This window comes from Mycteria americana, chromosome 1, assembly GCF_035582795.1.
Source record: "Mycteria americana isolate JAX WOST 10 ecotype Jacksonville Zoo and Gardens chromosome 1, USCA_MyAme_1.0, whole genome shotgun sequence".
Lineage (NCBI taxonomy): Eukaryota > Metazoa > Chordata > Aves > Ciconiiformes > Ciconiidae > Mycteria > Mycteria americana.
In genome coordinates, this window is record NC_134365.1 from 65,469,618 (window position 1) to 65,491,831 (window position 22,214).

A 22,214-nucleotide genomic window follows, 5' to 3' on the forward strand; every position below is an offset into this window, starting at 1 on the left:
GTAGGAGCCTCCATGGGTGTTAGTACTGGGTATTTGATGGCTGTGTATGGGTAAGGTGATGTCATGGTGAATAACTTCAGGGTGAAGGAAAGTGTATGACAGGACATGGGCGTGAAGGACTCTGCTGTGTGTTTTGCAGGTTGCAGCTATGGGGGAAAACCCTCTGTACTTTCTCCTAAAGAACTGCTGGATAAATAGTGTACCAGGGTGGGCTGTGTGTTCAGGAGCCTCACTGCATGCTCTGTATAAATGCCCAGGAATATAAGATGAAGGGATGTCATTACGTTGCTAATTCCAGTATATGGTGTGTGGGTTTTCTCCCTTTATTTAACTGCCTTTCTTCTGAGTTAATACACATTTATACATATAAAATGTTAACGTGCTTGCTTATGGTGAAGGCCTTAGGTCTGATGGAAAGTGCTGTGCCAAGAGCTGAGTCCAAGGTTTGCAGGCCCATCCAAAGCCACCAGGTCTCTCTGGTTTCACTTCTCATCTCTTTCTACACTGTACTTCTTTTTATTTCTCTTTTCCTGCTTCTCTCAGTGTGGATGTGCTGGCCTGTGGGTATAACTGCTTCCTGTGTTGTGCCAGCCCCCGAATTCTCCTGTAACCTTGTCTCTCAGGGTGCTGAGCTTCTGGTAAGGCCATCGCTGATGCACGTGCAACCCACTTGAAGCTGCCCGCAGGGAAGTTGATAGCATCTTAGCCAGCTCATAAAGGCTTCTTTTTGCCTCTCTGGAAACTTGTCGTCTGCATTTTGCCTATAAATGAATTCAGGGAGGATTTCGTTGGTAAAGATTAAGATGCATGTGGCCCCCACACACACCAGCACCACCTTGTCTAATGTGTGCCAGCTGCCGTGTGCCACAGGTTGGCCGTGCTCCTGCACAGCCTTGCCTGTCCAGTCTGTGCCTGAATCCTTCTCTGAAGATAGCACAGGGCTTGGGGTGACTGTGGTTAGGAAGGAGAGTGGGGTTTTTCACCTTAAATTTCACTAGAATTGTTTCTCAGTCACAAAAGACCTCAGCCCCCTGTCTTGGTCTGCGGAGGAGACCCACAAATGGAGTAGGAGACAGCGTAGTGTCAAGGAAGGGGCTGTTTGTTTTTTAACACCCAACAAAAAAGTCCAATACTTGTCCATTATACTTTGTCTTGGCTTTTTCCACCTGCAAGGCTGTAATCTCTAAGTGATAATATCTACCTAACGCAGGCAGTGTAGGACCTGTTTTTTTGTAAATCCTCTTTGAGAAACTGAGACCAAGGAAGTTAAAGTGACTTATTTAAGATAGCAGATGGAGCCTGTGTGACAAAGTGGGAACGGATCCTCAACCCTCGCTTTAAGAGCAAGGCCTCTCATCCAGGTTAAAAGGAGAGGGGAACAGAGGAGAATCGAAACTGCAACTTTCCGAGAAAACCTGGAAGTTGGGGGAGAGGCAGAGGACAGCTGTGCATGAATATTATAATTTGATTAGAGTTTAGGTTAGATTTGATAATTGTTTAGAGTACAATAGACCCAAGTTTTGCCTCCGAGTTATTTGTGCATTGAGCAAACAGGAGGGTTGGTTTTTAAGGAGCTCTGGTAACCTGCGGCTGCCACGGGGCACTAAGCGGTTCTTCTGAATGTCTCGGCACCTCCACCTGCCTCGCTGAAATGGCTCAGCATAAAGGTAGGTAAGGGATTGAGGGGGAAGGGAAAGATTTATTAGCTGGTTCTGAGGAACTAATGGTCACTAACTACTGCACGTGGCAAAGTAAGCTGGTGCAGGGCTGAGCCTGTCTGTGCTCTGGGATTGAGCCTGGTATTTCCCTGATACTTCCTACACTGCATTTTTGAGGAAGCTTGGTGGTTTGAAACACTTACGCTAGCAAAAGGCTCGGTAATGAGGTCCTGAACCTTTCAGTCCTGGATTTCCCTTCAAATGCAGCTCTGAATGGCACTACCAGAATCCCCGTCCATTTAACAGCTGCTTGAAAGCTTAGCTAACTTCAAAATTTACAGTTCATAATGGGAAACTGCTACTTTATCGTCTGGTCCGCCTACCCTTTTTTTAGGGTTTATGGCTTCGAATTCTACCTGGAAAGTTTTCCAGCTCACTGGCCCTACAGACTACCTAACGCTAATCCCCATTGTCATAGACAAATGGGCATGTAGTCAGAGAACGGAGGTGTCTAATTGTACTCAAGTTTGAGGCATACTAACTGAATGCATCGTTGCTCCTCCTGTGTACCTTTGTGGATAAACATGAGAGATGAGAAGATGTAGGATGCTGCGCGCTCAGGCTGCTGCTAAGGTATATGCCATCAGCAATGAGTTTACTCATTGGCATTGGGGAACGGTGCTGCTGGCTGCCCTATAGCCTCAGCTAGGCTATAGATGCATTGCAGACATAAATAATATTGATGGCGTTGGCTGTCTGACTGTATGTAAGAGCCCTTGGCTGAGAGATGTGGGCTCTTTTTGAATGTCCAGGGACTTGGAGGAAGGTGTTTAGTGGTGAGAGATGTAGGTGCAGATAGTGGGAACGTGGTAGGTGAATACCTTGTCTTGCTTTTTGTTATCCTCTTTAGATGGATACAAAATTCTCCATTCCTCCCTTGCCATTACTAAGGAATGTGTGTTTAATATGTAGGTCTAAAGTATGTCTGATTAGGGCTATATGATACCCGAGTGTTTGGGGGTATGATCTGACGCTTTTTACAGGAGGCGAAAAAGAAATTCTCATGTTTAATCTAGACATAATTATAAGAAGCACTATGCTTACGTAGTACTCACTTCAATATTTGTAGTTTAACTAACTTCAAAATATTTCAAAATTGTAAAATCTGTTTCAATATTTCTAATTTATTTCAAATGTTTCAGAGTTTGGCTTTTCATAAAAAACAGGAAAGCCCCTAATAGCTGGATTATATGCCTTCTAAATTGTATGACTCATCAGGAAGCTTGACCCACTGGGGAACATTTTCCAAGTGGGGCAGGGATTAAGCTTCAATTGCACAAATTCATCAAAGATTGAGTTGAACATCTTAGAATGCCTCTGTGCTCTGAAACCGCTCCCTGATGCTGTGTAATGTGCAGGAGAGGGGACTGCCTGTGATGCTCTGAGAGGTGCCATGGGGTTTCTGGGCACTATAGGAGAGAGTGAGGAAGCAAAATGGCTTTGAAGCCTGTTAGCATTAAAAGATGATGAGAAAATACCTTCCTGTCATCACTTTATTTCATTAGGTTGCTAATGAGTTTCCTCTAGGGATGGTAATGGGGTAGTTCTTATGCTTTTATCCAATTAGTGAATGATCCCAGGAGTATATCCTTTTGTTGTGAAAATACATTGAGTTTCATTCCAACTCAAGCACTGCATCCTGTAGGTTCTCTGAAGGCAATGAAATGCCATGTGTAGGTGCATGCTAGGCCAGGTCCTTGGTTATTAATTGCTGATGTTAGCCTGATTTATGGTTTCGAGATGATGCCCTAGAGGGCAATGGACTCTCCTATGAATGTAAGTGAAATGCCAAAGATGTGAATAAAGTTTCATTATGAGTTTTGAGGTTAGCTGTAAGTTGAGACATTGAGAGAATTCACATGTTAAAAACACGTGTAGATAGGAAACAAAAGAAAAGTGCCTTTGATGTTATTGCCTTGAGGGATATCCAGTACCACTGGCTTGCCAGCTGCTTGTGCTCATAGGATCCTTTGCTGCTGGCACTATAGTCACCTCCAGGTTTTAGCCTGATTTAAAATGACATTGAAGAAGGAATTAGCAGCAGTACCGATGCAGCTGGCATGTTTGGTTGTGGGTGGCCTTCCATTAGTGAGAAGAACTTAAGCTATTCTTTATTTTTCATTTTTGTCTCTGCAGGGAGCCAACAGTTGCAACTGTCACTTCTCTTGCAGGGCAGTATGTTTGGCTTTGGAGCAGGTAGTTTCTTTGTTTTGTCCCTGGCCAGTTTTTGCTGTGATAGGATTTCTGGATTTCTTTATTTTTGAGTTGCTCTCTCTCCCTTTTCATTCTGTGACTTGCCTTTGTTGCCCCACCTCCTGCCAAAATACCGGTGCTCTGCGTGGGTTTACGTACGTGGGGCTGTACAGTGCATGGTACAATGAATGAAGAACATGCAAGTACATAAACACTGGGTTTCACATTCTACAAGGTTAGATACAAGTTCTTGAGCTTGCTCCAACAGTTTTTTTCCTGCCTCCAAGGCTAGTGTGAGCTTTATAGTCCAGTGCTGCATCTCTAATTCTTTACTATCAAGATGCTCACGATAAGCTGCTTCCTTTCCCCTTTAGATTTGCAGTACTGGAGTTTTTCAAGCCCTATGGTGGTAGACTATGTTGCAGTGGCTGCAAAGTTGCAGTGGTTTTAGTGTACAGGTTTTATGTGCAATTGGATATACAGACTTTTTTTGGACTTCTCTGTGTCAGTGTAATGCAAACCTATGGCAATAAGGAGAAGGCACCAGCTGCCTTCTTCAGCTTTTCAGCTTTTCTTTTTTTCCAGCTTTTTCAGGTGTTGAAGGAATGCTGAGAAGTGCTCGACAAGCCCTGCAGGTGCATAACAAACAGTGCTGGAGTAGACTCACAGTGGCTTGGATACAGGGTAGCGTTGTGATACTTGCGTGGACTCTTTTGGCCTCGTGAATCTTGATTCAGCTTGGACGGCAAAGAGCAAAATAATGTTTTTTGTTTCCTTGAGTCTGATGTGGGCCATATCATTGTTTGATAAATGCGCTATGATCCAGAGTGAACAGCAAAATTACTGAGTGCTGGGTTATTTGGTCTTGTCAGCAGATAGCGGGAGGGGTGACTAATGGTGGCTGGGATGCTGGGGCAGTTACAAGCTGGACTGAGAGCAATATAGCAGTTAAGATGCCTCCTCACAAAGTTTATATGCGGTGTTTAGAAACGGCTAACCTGATGGCCTTCAGACAAGTGACCTAGGGGTGGCAGTTCTTTCCCAAAACATCCCCTTACCTATCAAACCTTAATCTGTTTGAGAGGGAGAAAACCTATAACCTTTAGCAGGGATGGCTGCTGACAGTCTGGCCTGGAAGACTTTGGTGCCCTCCAAAGGGAGGGCTGGCTGGAGCACAGCTTTGCTGCTTTCCAGAGGGATACTGCATGTCTTTCCCTCCAAGAATAGCCTGGGCTCTCCCAGCCCACAGCAAGCTTCTGTCCAGACCCCTCTTGGGGATGTGATGGCCATCAACGACATGAGCCAAGCATTATGTATGTTCATTCAAGCCTGCGGGCGGTCTCAAGCCAGAAGCACTCTGTGAAATGCTCTCCAGGGCAGGATGGACCCAGAGAGCTTGTATGTGAGCTCTCCCGTTAATGAACGTGTTTCAGAAAAACCTCGTATATGATTATATCTCTTCTTTTTTTTTTTTTTTTTTGAATGGAGTAAATTCTGCTAAGCTATCTCTGATGGCTATAACTGGTAACTGGAAGACATCTTTAGTATGACACACAAATGTTTTTATTTCCTTATATGTAGTCACCTAGATTCACCTATTCAAGATCAAGTAATGCATTCTCCCCAATTTTCACCCCACATCTGGTGAAAATGTGAGAGATCAGATAACAGCGAATTTAAAAGAAAAGCCTCCTCTACTCCCTTGGGCAGTATGGTCTTTTCTCCCTAATCCCTGGACTGTGCAATATATTCTTCTCTCCTTACCCCCACCTCCTTAGTGCCGAAAGGAAAGCAACCAAATGTAATCCTGCCATCAGCTCTGATGGGACTGTGAAAAGATCCTCAACCTGTCGATACAATAGCTGCTTACATTGCCAATTCCCTTTTTTTGACGAAAGACTGAGTTTGGTGTTCATATTAGTACCCGGTCTTGTACCGAATTCAAGTAAAACAAGCGTACGAAGTGAATACAGAAGAAGAGTAAGCCACAGCTGCTGAACCCCGGTGTGGGGGCTCCTCTCTCGTCACAGCTCCTGCTGCCGCTCTGCGGGAACAGAAGATAACGATGACTGATTTGGGGAGGGAGGTGGAAGGAAGAGGGGAGCTGACCTGTGGTTGGAAAGTGCTGTGCTCGTTCCTCCTCGCTTCCTAACTGTTAAGGGCTGTTGTTTATTCAGGGAGAGTTGCAGCACAGGCAGCAGCAGGGAAAGCTTTCATCACACGCTGATTATGCCTCTCTCCTGACTTAGCAGAAAAAGAAGGTAATTCACTTTCTTTTTGTTCTTTGCCCTTTATCCTGAGATTACTCCTGTCTTTTCGTTCCTGAAAATCAGAGGTCATCCTCTTTCACGTATGAAGTGCCAAGATAGCAGATGGCCTTGTCTTTCTGCCACCAATGACCTTATTTTGCTATCCTTTGCAGCTGTGCATCTTACTAAATGAAAGCTGCAGCTGGCTGTCTCCTGGAGGATGTGGATGTGGGCCCACAGTTGGGTCTGGGAGCTCTGGTCTGTGCCTGCTTCTCCCATCTGCTTGTGTTTGATGGAGCTGTAGGTCATAAAAAGGAAATTTTGATCACTTCAGCCCCAGTCAGACTCTTGGACCCTCCAGCTGACCAGGCATTTCCAGTGGGTCACAAGCAATTATAAGATGAGATGAGGAAAGGAAGGGAGGGTGGGAAGTCATGCTTAGGGTGCACTAGGTAATGCGTTATAACAGTAATTTTTCCAAGCTTGAAAGAGGCCATTAGGGATGTGAAACAGAGAGAGAAAGAAGAGGGGGAAGAAATAAGCTGGGATGGAAAATCGTAGCCCAACTTTCCCCCAATTTGATCCACAGGCTGAAAAAGGAAAGATGTGAATTCCTCTCCAGTTGGAGAAGCAGCCTGCTGTCTCAAAAGGCTGTTCCCTGGCAAGTCAGCTCTCCCACCCACTCCCACCGGCAACCTGGCGATCGCAGCCAGAAAACGTGGGGCTCTCCTGGGTCTTGCTGTGGCCGAGCCCTGCCTGGGCAGTTGCCCCCACTCCCTGCATGGTAGCCCCTTCCCCAGCTGCCCCCACCCGAGCATCCAGCGGGAGCTTTTTGTTTCTGATTCAGACGCTCTGCAGACGGTGTCAGAACTTGTCAGGTACCGAGAGTGATATTTGCTTGATGGAAATGTTGGCCCTATTGTGAATCAATCCTAACAGCTTTTCGCAGCAAGGTTGTAAGACAATGAGGCGAATTTACTATGCAGGCAGACAAAGTGCCTTCTATTATGTGTGCAAACACAAATAATAGGAGGATAAATGCAAAACAGCGAGAATGTCTTAGCGTTAGGTGGTCGCAGGCACAACAGTGCACGTCAGCATCTGACTGGAGTGACAGAGGTGTACAAACAAGGCGGTGGGGGGAACAAGCAGGCGTGCCTGCGGGGCTCCTGCCTGACGAGGCTGAGCTGTGGGCGCGTGCAAAAACACGAGGAAGATTTCAGAGATGCTCTGCAAAGGATCTGCTCAAACACAGCAGCGGTGGGAAAACGCATGATTGTTCCTTAAAAGAAAGTGACCTCTCGCTCATTAAGGGCGTGAGGTAATACATGCGAAGGTAGCGCAACGTACGCATTCACTTGTAATTCCATTCTTATAGAATGGAGAAGGGTGGCCGAAAAATTTCCAGTGGAACATTTGGTTTTTTAGAATTTTGACATAATATTTTCCAACTGAAATCTTCTGGGGAAGATGCTGATTTTGTTTTAGAAAAAAAAAATAGATGAGCAACGCATTAATATATTCATCTTAATATCTGAAATATAGAATAGTTGATATTATAATTCCTTGGAATTTCTTCATGCTGAGTTGTTTTCAGTCTGATTCAGAAGAGAAAAGTTATTTTGTTTTGATTTGAAATATCAGAATTTCCCAAAGAATGGAAATGCTGAGTTCTGGCAAGCCAAATTTGTTATTTGGCAGCATCTGTGAAACTATCTTGGTCATGATTAGTTTCCCATGATAGAAAAGTGTTGTAATAACCACATTTAGTGTTAATCAGGCCTATGATACTTCTGCAGGACCAGAGGCTGAATGAACACGGAAGATGAATTGTCTTCTGACTGCTAGCAGGAGCCGCTTGATGTCATGATTAAAGTATGTTATCAGGGTAATACTGGGTAGCAGATGGCCATCCACATTTTTATAGCTAAACAGGGAGGTCATTCTCCAGGGATGTCTGAAAGCTGAATGTATGTCAGGTGTATGGTTAATGTTGTGGGGTTTTTGTCTTTTCCTTTCCTTTTCTTTCTGAAAATATTTGGTGCCTGGGACCTCTGCAGCTACTGGCAGAATGCACCTGGTTAATAAAAGCCCAGGTAGTCATTTATTGGACACTAACTCTTGTCTTACACAGAGAATGAAAGTCATCTCTGCTAGGGCTGAAAAAGCTTCTGCCCTCAGGGAGTGTTGACCTGTTCTTTAGCCATTTCTCCTGCTCCTTTCTCCCTCTGGCCATGGAGCGATCAGATCAGCACTTACGCTCTCCCGAGGAGGGGCACCAAGGTGGTGGATCTCGGCTGGATGGTGGTCTCTCCCACCCATGTTCTGGTCACTGGGTTTTTGCTACACTGTGCTTGGGTCAACAGGGCAAGAGTTTTGTAGAAGTCAAATTTCCATAAGATTTGGCTCTCGGGACTGAGGAGCTCCCATCCAACTAATCTGGGCAGTGGAGAAAGAGGGAGCCAGCATATTTTTAATGGCTACATGTGGAGGGTTGATGACCGTCTTCTGTTCAAGGCTGAAGGGTGTTGGCAACTACAGCCCAAAAAGGAATATAAATGATAGGCAAAATAGCGAGACAGTGTTTATTATAATAAATTATGTCTGGGCAACGGATTGCTGACTTGTCAGTCAAAGAACAGTGTCTGCTTGTACTGGTTTTGCCGTTCCCGACATCTGACTCCCACAGGATTTAAGAACTTTCTTGGGAAGAGACCATGTGAGTGCGCAGTTCTTGCCATTAAGGCTAATGCATTTCCTTCTAATGGCTCTGCTGTGATGAATCAGTCCCTGTGTGCACGCCTTGATGGTGGGTGTCACTTCTTAGTGGCTCTGGAAAAACTGCGAGTACTGATATGTGTGAAGCAGTCAATATGAGGGGGGAGGAATTATTCTTGAAGGATAATTTTGGGCTAGGGAGGCTACCTTCTCTTGATGTCCTCAACAGTCATTAGCAAGTGAGAGAGTCTTCTCCAGAGGACCATTTTGCCAGCGTAATTCAGGCTCTGGCTCCAACTTGTCCTCTGGAAAGGCCCATCTCTATCGACTGCAGACAGTCTGTAGAGAGCAGTCTTACAAACCTAAAATTAGTTTTTATGTGGACCCCTCCTACAAATAGGATGAATAGATGTATGTGCTTGTTAGTGTTTAACAAACGTTTCCAAATTAAAAAAAAAAAAAGGCAAAACATGGGAACTTTTTCTGTTAAAAGCACTTTTTTCAGGGGGAGGCTTTGGGGATTTTTTTTTTTTTTTTTGGCAAGAGATAAATCTGGTTTAAAGTGGAGGTGGTGACTCCTTTTAGTGGATACTGGCAAGTATGTCAATTTTAAAAAGTGCTGCAGTAGCTCTACAGCCAAATAGCGATGTTGCCATTTTGCCTGCTGTGAACTGCATCTTCAAAAGGAACTCCTTTGCCAGCTGCAAGGGCAGCTGGGAGGGAGTTGTTCTGCGATTCAGTCCCAATGCAGGACACGAAAGTAAATTTCTTGCCCTCTCCATCTCTTTTTCTATGGAATCTGGACATTTGTCATGTTTTCCATGAACTACAATAAATTACCTGGAAAGTAAAATGCATGGATTGCCCATGGCTATGCTGGTCTCTGAGGATTGTTCCTTAATGGTTCAAAGCCAGACCTGGCTGGTGAAAGGAGCAGGTATTAGAGGTGGGGGGCTGGTGCCTCTGTGCAGGTCCTGGTGTTATTCCAGGGGCCAGCCCCCTTTTTTGATGAGCTTCGCTCTTAGCTTCAGTCTCATTGCTAACTCATTCACTCGCCCGAACCAAACCTATGGGAGGAGGAATGGGGACGGATCGTCTTTATCTTGAACATGCGACACCTCCAATTGTTGATGATGTGCTGAATGGTACCTGGGTGGCTGATATTGACCTCTTTGTTCTTTTTCTTTTTTTTTTTTTCTTTCTTTGATTTGTTGGGAGCGTGAAAAGTACAGATGAAATGAAAAAAGACTAGAGGAGGGTAATGTAAATCACTTCAGGCATTCAAGCGTATTTGTGATTATTCTGCAGGAAGAGAGATGATAGACTGCAGTTATTTAGTTTGAGTAGAAGAAAATATGATGAAATAAGTGAGCTCAGGGGCTTTTCGTTTACTTGCCATACATGATTGTTTTGTGTGTATTTAATAGGGAATTCACTGCTGCAGCAAATCATTGAAGGGAAATATTTAGCAGGATCCAAAGAAGGATTAGGCTTTTACATGAAAATGAATCGTATTCGTAGCAAGTCTGACTACTGAGTACCCACAATGTCACCCGAGTTGCCAATGCTTTCTTCCTTCAGGGGGTGAAAGAATGACCTGCAGGGGCTGGAAAGGGATTCTCTCCGTGCAATACAACTTTCCTTCCTTCGCTGGGCACACGGGGCTGGAAAGGGATTCTCTCCGTGCAATACAACTTTCCCTCCTTCGCTGGGCACGCACCACTGCTTGTGTTTCTGGCTGCCTCCCCTTAAAGTACCAGATACTGGTGGGATATTGAAAAGAGAGTTCTTGAACTCACAGGCCGGTGATTTGATCAGGCGTGACAGCCGCTAGGGACCTAAACAAATAACGAAGAAGCTAATTCTGTTCCCCTATCTAAAATTCTAATCTTGTTTGTGACATCATAATTGGTTGCCATAGGGACAATTATGGTGTCATAAAAAGAGGATTAATGATGAGTTTAAGTGAGGAATAAGCAGCTGGAACAGATGAACTTTTTAATAACTCCTGCCTCCTCTGAAAGCTACCGTTTTGTGCATAAAAATATAGCTCCAAATAAAGAATGATGGGCTGGAAGAAAGTCAGTAAATATGCACTGAAGGAACAGATGTGCATCCAAAAGGATATTGCTCTAAGCTGCTGGGGTCTATCAGGATGCTGTGGTGTAAAGGAAATCTCAGTTATGTAGAGAGATGCTAGGATGAGCAACAGATCTCTTGTCGCACATGGACTTTTCCAGGCGTGAAGTCACACTTTTTTCCTTCCACGAATTTTTTTTGTTGTGTTTTTAAGCATGGAAAACTATGTGCAATTAGGGTTAATGTTCCACTGTAGCTGGTTTAAAAAATAAATATGGGAAACATGATGGTAGTGATATGTAAAAGATAAATGAATTTTGGAGCAACCTAACTGATTCCTTTGTGAGGGTGCTTCAAATTTTAGTGGCTTGTCTGTTTGGAATTGGTTGTGTCAGGAAAATCAAGATTCCTGCAGCTAGAATGTTTCAGGATAGGTTATCTGATGCTTTAGCTTTTGCCTGTGCTATAAAGGCTAGGAGGGCCACTTAACAGGAAGCCAACTAAATCTGGCAAACAGGGTTCTTGTGCCCAAGCTGATGGGATCTGAACTACTGTATTAAATGGTCAGTTCATACAGTTTTTCCATGCTGCTGACTGTATGCAGTTTGTAAAGCAAAGTTTTGAAAAACGCCGAATTACTTCTGCAGCGTTACTATGTGTGCTGGCTGCTCTGCCCTCTCAGGTGCTCTTGCGTGTTCCCTCAGAGCCAGGCAGGCTCTGCGTGGTTTGACTGTTCCTGCTGCTGTTTACTGCTCTGACCCAAAGCACTCCGGCAGTAATGCATTACCAGAAGGGCCATCGACAAGAATTATTAATACATAACAGGGGACAGCAAGTAGTGTGAATAGCTGCGGGTAGCGCTGGGGATGGACTCGCTGGCAAGAAACTGCCTGAGGGCTCGTGTGTGGGTGTCAGTGCTTTTGTTTTGTCTCTTGCTCTTGTGACATTTGCTTAACTCTTTTTGTCTCCCTCCTTGCTCTTCTTGGTGCCTCTTTTACGAGCCAAAGAGGAATGTGTGTTTCTGCCTGCATGGGAGCATAAACACAGGGCTCCTGAGGTTTTTTGGGGGATCCAGCTGTCTTGCTCATTGCCACGACGTTGGTCCTTGCTGTGACTTTCGAAGAGGAGTGAGAATAGCACCGTCTGGTTATTGCTGCTGGGTGTTTGAGCAGAGCTACTCTTGCACCCACTGTCACAGTGTGTGGGAGTCGTTACCGAGCGCGCTGGCTTGCAGACAGTGACCGGTACGCCAGGCATCCCTGTGCTGCTGTGCCAGGGTCACCTCTGCCCTTGGTGCTGGTGGCTGCCGAGACCGGGTCTTTGTGGCCCCAGCCCTGCTCTTGGCCCCAGCGTGCTGAGCGCAAGCCTCTCTCCGAAGCATTTTCTGGGAAGAATGACAAATTCTGGGGAATTCTAAAGTGGTTTTCAAAACCCTGTACAGAAATAAATTAATCCCTGCAGCACCACTGGGATGGCAGGGGGCAAGCTGCTCTCTTCTTACTGCAGGAGATGAAATTCAGGAATAAAGGCTAAACTATGAATTTTCCAAAAATTTCCTAGAGGTGTAAACAGCTCTTTTGGGTACCTCCCTGGGGACACATGAGCTTGGGGCACATAAGACTTTCTCTGATTTTTAGCCAGGCTGAGGACCTTTCTAGCGTTATAGAGGATATCAGTGGGTGTAGTGCAGGTAGGTTTGGATGCTCTTTTACTGACTGCTGCCTTCCTAGTACAGTTTTTCAGCTGTCTTTTCTCTCCCAAAGCCCTTGACCTTCATTCCTCCCACCTGAAGCAGCTGGATATACAGCCTTTCGCCTCAATCTGCCCTTGTGCTGCCCGGCAAAGGATCTGCTTGCCAAGGATCCTACCCTGCTGTTGTGCAGTGTTTTGGGAAGAGCAGCTTATAAATCCCATGAGCAGTGCTCTGGCTAGTCCTACCTACTAAGATAGGTGTTTTACAAAGTGGGAACGCTGTTGCTCTGAGCTGTGCGGGCAGGTTGGGGAGCTCTGTGTTCCCAAGTCCCAGAGCAGTTAAGTGGAGGGCAGGGTGGCATGGCAAGCCCAGCGCAGGGCAGATGGCTGGTGCCAGCACAGGCTGCTACAGCCTGGGCTTTGGCAGGGAGCTAAAACTCTCTGCTGCTTAGACCTGGGTGGTTCTCTTCAGAAATAGATGATCTAGTTGAGTCTCTCACCAGATCCCAATAGTGTAATTCCATGGGGAATAGCTAGGCGGGCACTAACAATTTTATCAGCTCCTCCAGATTGAGGAGGTGTGCCCACAGTTGCGTATGCAACTTTGTGATGCCCAAGGAACTACTACTTTTTTTTTTTTTTCTTTTTTTCTCCCATCTATGCTTGTCCAGAGGCCTGCAAGATCTTCCCTACCCATATGGAGGTGTGGGGCTGTGCCTGCCCCGGGAGCACCTCAGCTCGGTGCCAGGCTTCCCCGAGGTTTCTGCCAGGGACCTGGTGCTGCCTTTGCAGCGATGTCTGCTCGTGGGGACCTGGTGGGAGCTCAGGGGGTGCATCTGGGAGCAAGCTCTGCCCTGGCTTCTTCTCAGATACAGTTTTTCCCCTTAAATCCTATATGTTTTAGAGACCTTGCCCCTGTGAAATCAGAGGTATTTTGTTTGTTTTCAACTGGCTGCACCACATTCCTCCCTTTTTGGTTACAGCAAAGGCGAGGCATGCAGCTGGAAGGAAAAGTGTCCTGGTGAGAGCAGGAGGGGATGGACAGTACGTTATCCTGGTGGCAGGGTTCTCGCCTGGGTTTGCTCCTTTGTCACCTGGCAGATGTCTTGTGCAGACTCTTCCTGATGACGTGGGTTAAGGAGGAGCGTGTTAGTATTCCTGAGATAAAAAGAGGGTTGACTGGTCTGATATGTATCGCTTTGATACATTAACGGTAACTGCTGTGCGTGTGAAGCACTGGATAAGCATATCTTGGCTGCAGCTTGGAGACATGTGCCTGTCTGCGTATGGTCAGTGAGAGGGCACGGGTACGTGCCTCTGAGCAGGGCAGGAGAACATTATTCACGAGCGATCACACGCAGCTGACAAACTGTGGAGGCATATGATAAATTGGACCTTTGGCTACCTCATACCAGAGAAAAGCTGAGCCTGGCTCTCCACCGAGCACTCGCTGCGGTGCTGGGGCTGGCGATGAAGGTGCGCCTTGTGACAGGAGAGCTTACGACGTGCCTCCCCTGTGGGCGAGGAACAGGATAAGGCTATTGCTCCTTTCCAACGGGGTGTGAAATACGTTTGCAGGTTAGCACAACTTCTCCCAAAGTCACCTTGCCCATGCAGAGCTCCGATGCTGCAGGGATGGGCACCGGCAGTGCTTTCTGCCTCCAGGCAGAGGGTTTTCTAGAGACTGGTCCTGCCTGCTTGGCCTGCAAAAGTGTCCGCTGAAAGCGTTGGTCTTTGTGATCTCACGAGACGTTAAACACAGACTGAACTCAAAAACATGTGGGTGCAGCGGGTCTGGGTGCTAACACCTGCCAGAGCAGAGAGGAAGTACATGAAGCAAGGGGAATTTTTCTGTCTGTTGATATCTAGGTAAGAATCGTGAGCAAGAATGCTTCATTATATGTGTTTATACGGGTGCCTCGAGGTCCCCGCACCCTGCTTTCCAAAACGCGGCCGTAAGCCAAGCCTGTTTCACCTTCTGTCACTTAAAATCCATTTCCAGGCACTATGTCAAAATCTCTCCCCTCTTCTCCCCCAGTCTCTTGTCTCCTTTTCATCCTATTTAATCAGCAGATGATTAAAAAACCCCACCCAAACCTAGTAAACAACTTCTTAAATTCTAGATTGTGAGTTTATATTTGCTTCACTTTTATTGGGACTGAAGTCTATTACCACTTGTAAGTTACCCAGAAGCCTGTGTGTAGGAGATACTAGTTTGCTGCCAAGTGGGCAAAGACCATGTTTGGGTTTTATTAGTGATATCCAGAGCAAGGTGAAGGCCAGGCTCTGAGGCTAACCTGGAGATCTTTCAAAGAAAGCTTAAGGCAAGCAATCTCCTGGATCCCATTAATGTCAATAAGATCTGCTCCCCAGCTTCTTGGATTCCTCTGGAAAATTGCTGCGGCTGGTTTAACTGGATCCACCCCACAGGAGCCTTCCCCGGGTCAGGGTTGTATCGCTCTAACAGGGATGTTGACGCTGCCCTTGCTGTTTGAACTGGGGACTTCCCATGGGTGAAGCGGTAGCAGCTTATATCTGACCTAAATTTGGGCCTCACTTTTTAGGGCTCCCCTTTTTAGATACTTTACCAGTATTAAGTAATAAATTCCACTGCAAGTTATGTGTACATGGGAAATTATTTCTGGATTGTTATTTCATTTCTGAAGTGGTGCCGTGCAGTTTTATCATGAGGATTTTGATGAAGCTAAATGAGAAAAAGAAACCCCTCTAGCAAAATATTTCTTGTACGGAGCCCCCTTTTCATCTGAATCTGGGAACATGAAAGTGCAAATCTGTCTCTTGCTGAAAAATTTCATTTCTGTTCTAATTTGTAATAGGTCTCTGGGTGCTGAAACAATTTTCCTTTCTCTGCAGATTTATCCTGAGCATTTTTCAATGGTCTGGAACGGAATGGATGTTTAAAGTACATTTTGCTTTCTCCTTTCTTTCCCCTTACATGTAGTACAAGGATATGGCTATGCCAGTTGCTGACCAAAATGAGCTGTGGAGATCAAAGTGTTAAATGTGAGTCAGACTATCTTGCATTAGAGGGTGAGTCAGCTTTGGTTTTAAAAAAAGACATTTTAAAGAAGCTGTTTGGAAAAAATGCTGAATGGAAATATTTCAGAAGAGTCTCTCAGTCTCTGAGAGAAGATGGGTATTTATTTATTTCCATGCAGAAATGATAGCAAGTGTTAAAAGTAGTAGTAATGATGAGATCACTCTAAATTGAAGGTGCTTCTTTGGGAGTCTCATGCCCAGTGTCCCGGGCTGGTCACTTACAGCAGAAGCAGCAGTTATTCAAGGTGAAGTTACTCAAGGTGAAGATTAGCGATGCAAGCCCAGGTCAGCGAGTCCCTTGATTTACTAGGCAGAGGTGCCAGAAGAATGTGGCTGATGGGATGTCCTAGGAAGGAGAAAGACTAAACTGCTACCTGGTTGAGCTGGCTTGAGAGTCGAGACCGCGGGGGCTTGGTATTGCCCCTCGGGCGGCGAAGCCTGGGCACGCTGCAGAAGGTGGGATGCCGTGACCACCTCATGGGGAGGAGACTTCTTTTTGCGTGCACTGAAGCTCAGCCATTTTGGTAGCAGGTTAGTAGGTGTTAAGGGGAAGCGTGCATTTGGGGAATGGAAAGATTAAAGAGTTGGCAGACATCTGTGAAAGGTTTTTCCTCTCCAGATTTGTTATACCTGCTTCCTGTATTTCACAGCGTTACCTTTTCGGAAAAAGGATGATCAGCCCAAAGGGATAATCCTCAGTTGTAAAGCTGGAAAACATCAGCAGAGAAGAGCTGATGATGTGTGACACAAAATAGCAAATGAACCAGCTAAACAGCCATCCAAATTCCCAATAGAAAGAACATATTGACAAAAAGCAGAAGAGTTGCCATTAGCTTGGGATGGACTATTGCTGTGCACTGTAAATTAAGTAAATTTATTCCTGAATCTACTCTGACTCTGACTTTTTGTGTGGCTGTAAGCAAAGCTCCTAATGTTTCTAAGATGAATATAGTAGCTTCTTCCTACTCGTGTAAAGATGTATCGGCAAACTGTGGTAGTGTATTATTATTGTACTGTTACAAAGGTAAGTGTTGTTCTGTGCTTTACCTGACATTGTTACTCATTATGAAAGGCTACAACACTTAGAGCTTTCAGCAAAGCCACAGTGGTTGTTATCTGTTTGAGGCAAAGGCAAGGGATTCGTTATTTCCTGCTCTGACTCTTGATGCGCATGGTCCCTGTTTTTTAAAGTAAGATTTCAGGAGGTTCTGGAAATTGTATGGGGTTTGCTTGCTCTTTTTTTACTTGCTGTCCTGACGTTCAAACATTGTCAGGTCCTCCATGGAAAAATTAAGCCAAAGAGGTTGGTGGTTTTTTTTTTTTTTTCCTTTTATAAGTAACTACTCATGTTTTGACCTAAATATAAAAAATGGGAAGGGAAGTGGAGCCTACTGATATGACAGCGGTTCCAGTGACATCTCAGGAACCACCTCTTCCCCCCCACCCCTTCCCATCTTTTTCCCACTCAAGTACACTGGGGCAGTCACAGGGTACTCCTCAAGCCGCCCTGGGTCTACTGCTTTCCGGCCATCGTGCCAGGCAGCTCATGCAGTTGGCAAGGGAGACGAGCACCGCGTGCTGGGGGCAGGAGGTGCGGGAGCCGGCAGAACTTCTCAGGGATGTGGGACCGGTGGAAAGACAAGCATCCTTGGAATATACGGAGGTTGGAAACTTTTATATATGCTTGCGTGTGGTCCAAGTTGTCATGTGTATATATCTGTGGACCACCTACATGGTCCACGTTGTTGTAACGTGTGTGCCAGCATGTTGTCCGTACATGTACGATAACAGAGCTTATGTAGTAGAGAAACAAAGATGCTGTTTAGGGTTAAAGGGTTCAGGCTGTTGGTTTCTGTCATGGCAATTTGAGTGAGGATCTAAAGGGGAATTTTCTCTTTATGTGTCACCAAGGACTAAGTGGCTTTAGATGGATGGTGTGGAACGCTGGAAGTGCTGGGGTGTGACGGAGGACTTTGCAGACTCTGAATAATGTTACGCTTTTAATAACCTCTTGTGAATTTATGCCTTGAAGTGCAAAAATTTTAGAGGGGTTTTATCAAGGGTGAGAGGACCCAAATTTGACCTGCCCTGAGAATGAAGTTTGCTTAATGCTTGCGATCTCTGCAGTTCTCATTCCCCCTGCAGTTAGGGTGTGATGTTCTGAACGTGGCAGGTGCTCTCTGCTGCTGACCCACTGGCAGCAGGCATGGAAAGCTGGGCTGCCTTCAGTCTGCCTTCAGTCTGCCTTCAGTCTGCCTTCAGTCTGCCTTCAGTCTGCCTTCAGTCTGCCTGCGCACTGGAGCAACCTTTCCTCTATGTCTGCCCCTTTGGTCGCCTGAGTGGATAGATAGAGGGCTCATGTCTGATGGTTATTCCCCATTTGGTTTCTATCAATGGGTGGAATTCTTATGGGATTCTCTAGAGCTGGCTTTCCTGTTATCCTCCTCCTTTTATTGAAATGAACCTGGTTTTGAGAGCCCCAAAATTAGTAGTTTCAGAACCCCGCAATTTTATTTGTAACTCCTCATGGTCAAGATGTTTCTCACTGTGAATGCAGACAAATCGCAATGATTTGGAAGACAGGGTGATGAGTTTGTAACAGCTGCTGCACAGAGGGTATTAAATACAGAATAATTTTGGACAAGGCAACCCCAATTATTAGTTCCTAACTTTCACTAATGAGTCATAATATTTGGTGTAGCTCTTCATAAATGTTATTGAGTTGATAACTTCATTGTCTTCTCTGGCCTGCTCGGTTGAAAGATGCAGCCCAGCAGAAGGTTTGACACTGCTTTTTTGTTGCCCGAGGGCCTGCTCACAGGCAGGTGTTGAACATCACAAGCCCCCTCTGCCCTGTGTTCAGGGCTATTAAGCCCTCATGCTGTGCAGTGGTTTTTTAACCCATCAGCTCGCTAGTTCCCACTTCTCTAAATCTACCTCTTAGACTTCTTTGAACAGGCCTTTATCCAAGTCTTTTCCTGCCTCTGCCTCAGCAGCATCCCCCACTGAAAACAGATTGACTCAGTATTAAAGCCTAAAGGACTAATTTATTCAGTTTTGCGCTCATATCATGTCTGATTTGGTATCCATTAGAACAGACAGACTCCCAGTGATTCCTGCTGTCACTGCACTGGGCTCTACTGCCCAACTGTGATTTTTTTCGAAGCATATTTTCTTGATTTTTTTTTTTTAATAGGTGTACGTAACTATATAAGCAGCTGTAGCTGTGGTCCAAGACTCTGCACCTTATTCATGTGTCTCTTGTTTTTCAAGTTTCACTGAATTTTTTTTTGCATTTTTTGGACATTTATGACAAGAGATGGCAGTGTAGAACCTAAAGTGGTACTACGTTTTATTTTAATTTCACCGAATGTAGCATTTCTCTAAGTTAAAGTGATTTGCCTAGCTAAGTATATTAGCACTCAGTGTTGTTTGGGTTTTTTAAGTTGGGGAAGGTCTAATACCATCTAACAGGAAATCAAATTTTATATAACTGAATATAATACAGCAAAAGTTGTTTGGGGTCTTTCTCATACTATTAAAAAAATCCCATTTCATGGTTATGACCCAAGAGCCATAAAATTTAGCCTTCTGATGGCATTGGCTGTGAATTTTGTTTTTAAAATTTAATAGCTAGCTAGCAGTGAAGTTTTTGCTAGATCCTTTCTGTGTATGGCTGCTTTTCCCCCAGTTGTTGATAGTGATATAAAGTACGTGCAGCCAGCGTTCAGATTTCTTGTTGTGGTACAAGATGAGGAAAATTTTGTTGGCTAGGTCTATACGCTTTTCTTCAAGTGTCCCTGGGACAGAAAACCTGTTTTCCTTCATCCCAGAAAGTATGCATATTGGAAATACTTATTTGTCCTCTTCCTGTGAGTTAGGTTATGGCAGGGCTGCTGCTGGAAGTACTGGATGTTTCAGATGCAATGTGGTCCAGAGCAAGACCAGCAAGACGCGTTGCTGGTTTTGTTTTCTGCTTTGGCATCTGCTTGTACTCTCCTCGGCTCTATGAGCACCTGCATTAGGTGGGGACTGACAGAGTGACAGAGCGCCCTATAAAGTGAAAATTGATGAGTTTGTGTCTTGGCAGGGGGGAAGAGGAAGTGTGTCGTATGGCATGCTCTATTAATTGTTCTGGGAGGTGATGTTTGTGTGGTTTTGGCTGTCTGTGTCTCAGATGCTGCTCTATAGCTGAACCTGAAGACAGGACTGAAGCAAGGGAATGGATGTGTCACCTCTTCTGACTTTAAATAGTGGCGATGTTGATGATAGTAGCTTTCTCGGAAATAATGCATATGGGGATGGGAGGTTGAAATGCTGCTAGAGACATCAACTAGCTGATTTTGAAGCTGTTGTGTACTTAACCCTCCTGCCCCCAGACATAAAACTCCTCCCCGCTCTCTGAATCCTAGATCTCAGCTCTATTTCAGGACTTGATTGATCACAAACTTCCTGAAATAAGGGAGAAGGCTCAAGGAGGATGTTAAATTTGTATATTCAAAGATGTTAATTGCAATAGAACCAATTTCCTGATGAGAGCTCTTCTCCACAGAGAAGTCATCTCATCATTGTAGAAACGCCACCATAATTAACGGGAGCTGAAGCACTTATTGGCAACTCATCACAGACAGAGGCCTAGGTTAGTATGTGTCCAGATGTCGGTATCTCCTCTCGCAGGAATGATATCTTCAGGCTCAAAGATGAGGTGCCTTGTCTTAGCTGCTGCCTCTCTGTTACTGCTGATGTCTTAACTGCTCTCTGAATAGCAAATGTGCAGTTCTTCTGTCCAGTTATCAGGACCCATAATTATAGTGATTAAACATCACTTTGAGCAAAGTAATCCAGCAGCTTCCAGAGTGTGAAATATGCAACCCAACAAAAAACCCAAAGTAGTGAAGAGGGCAGCCTTTCTCTTTCTCCTGTCTCTCTTCTCTCTAGCTATGTTTCCCTCTGGTGTTTTATGTACGAGGCTTATGCTACACATTTGGACACTGAGAAGAAGATATATGCTGCGTGTCTGCCTCTGAGTGAGGAACAAAGTGAATTCGACTCCTGTTTTCCAGAAAGCAGACTAGTGCAGAGCAAATCAGAAACCCGTTCAACTGGAGAAGGTGGTTGGAAGGGTTGCAGTGCAATTAATGAAGGATCTTTCACCCAAGATGGTCACAGTTCAAATTCTCCCTTCTAGGTCTCCAGCAGGGTCACTTGCTTATGCACATTACAAATAGGTTAGACCTGGAAGTCTTTGCTCAAGAAAGACCTTAATGTTGGAGTGGAAGTGGTGCATGTCAAATACACCTGTACGGATCAGGGAAACAGCAAAACCATTTGCACACAAAGTGAAGCAGTTTGCCTTACTCCAGGTGTTTCCAGCAGTTTGCCAGTGGTTATGAAATGAAGATGCACAGAAGTATGCGTCAGAAGTGAACACTGTCTCTTAATCAGTACAAAAGTGTGACAGAAGATGATTTTAAGAGTGACTACATTTGGTACAAAGGATGCAGATTCCCTCTTTAAATCTGATCTGTGCACTCCTGCTTCAACCTTCTCCTCAGCCATTTTCCTTACTTCCACCTGACGCTGCCAGAATTAGAAGTCTGTCCCCATTCCTTCCTAGGTGACCCACGGCTCGGCAAGGCCTCCTCCTCCCCAGTCCCGAGGCCCTTTCTGACTCCAGCAGACAGCTCTCCCTACACCTATCCCTGGATGTCAGGAACGTGTTCTCTGCTCCCACCCTGTCCTCCTTCCTCACGCGCATCCCACTCCTCCCCGCCTGTTGCTGGTCATGGAAAAGCAGGAACAAAAGCAAGCGCAAGCATGTGCGCAGAGCTTGTTAATCTGCAGCAGCAGAGATGTTAATCTGAGCAAATCCCTGGCTTTGGCAAAAGCCCGTTTTCCCCTTCAATGCCAGTGTTTCTCTGCAGCTCATGGTCCTTCTATTGCCAGCACAGGCAATGGGACCCAGGGGCTGGAAAGACTTTCTTCTTGTCTTGTCTCAGCCTCCCTATGGTGACCACTGTAGGTCACCTACGGTGACCACCCAAGCACTGCCTACACAGCATCCGTAGTCTCATGGGAAATTAGGGTACCTGCTGGTCCTAAAAAATGATGAGAAGCTTTTGTTGCCTGAAACCTCTTAAAGCAGGGGTAAACAGTGATATACAAATCCCTCTTCTTGCATGGGACAAAGCTTTGCCCTGCTAAGGAGCCAGTAGGTTCCAATACTAGTCGGTAGCACACCATGGCTGTGGTTTGCACACAGCCTATGGGTCAGACCCAGATGTCCTATGGAGCACACACACCTAGCTGCAGCGCGGCACTGTGGCCTCTCCCCACCACGTGCCTGGTCGTGGCTGGTCTTCTGTATGTGGCAAGGCTTGACTTTACTGAAAGCTGTGCTGGGGGAAGAGAAGATCTATACTCCTACCGCAGACCTGTTTGTCCTGGTGTATATAAACACCAGCTCACAACGAGATGCCTGAGAGAAGCCAGGAGTGCGAGTAAA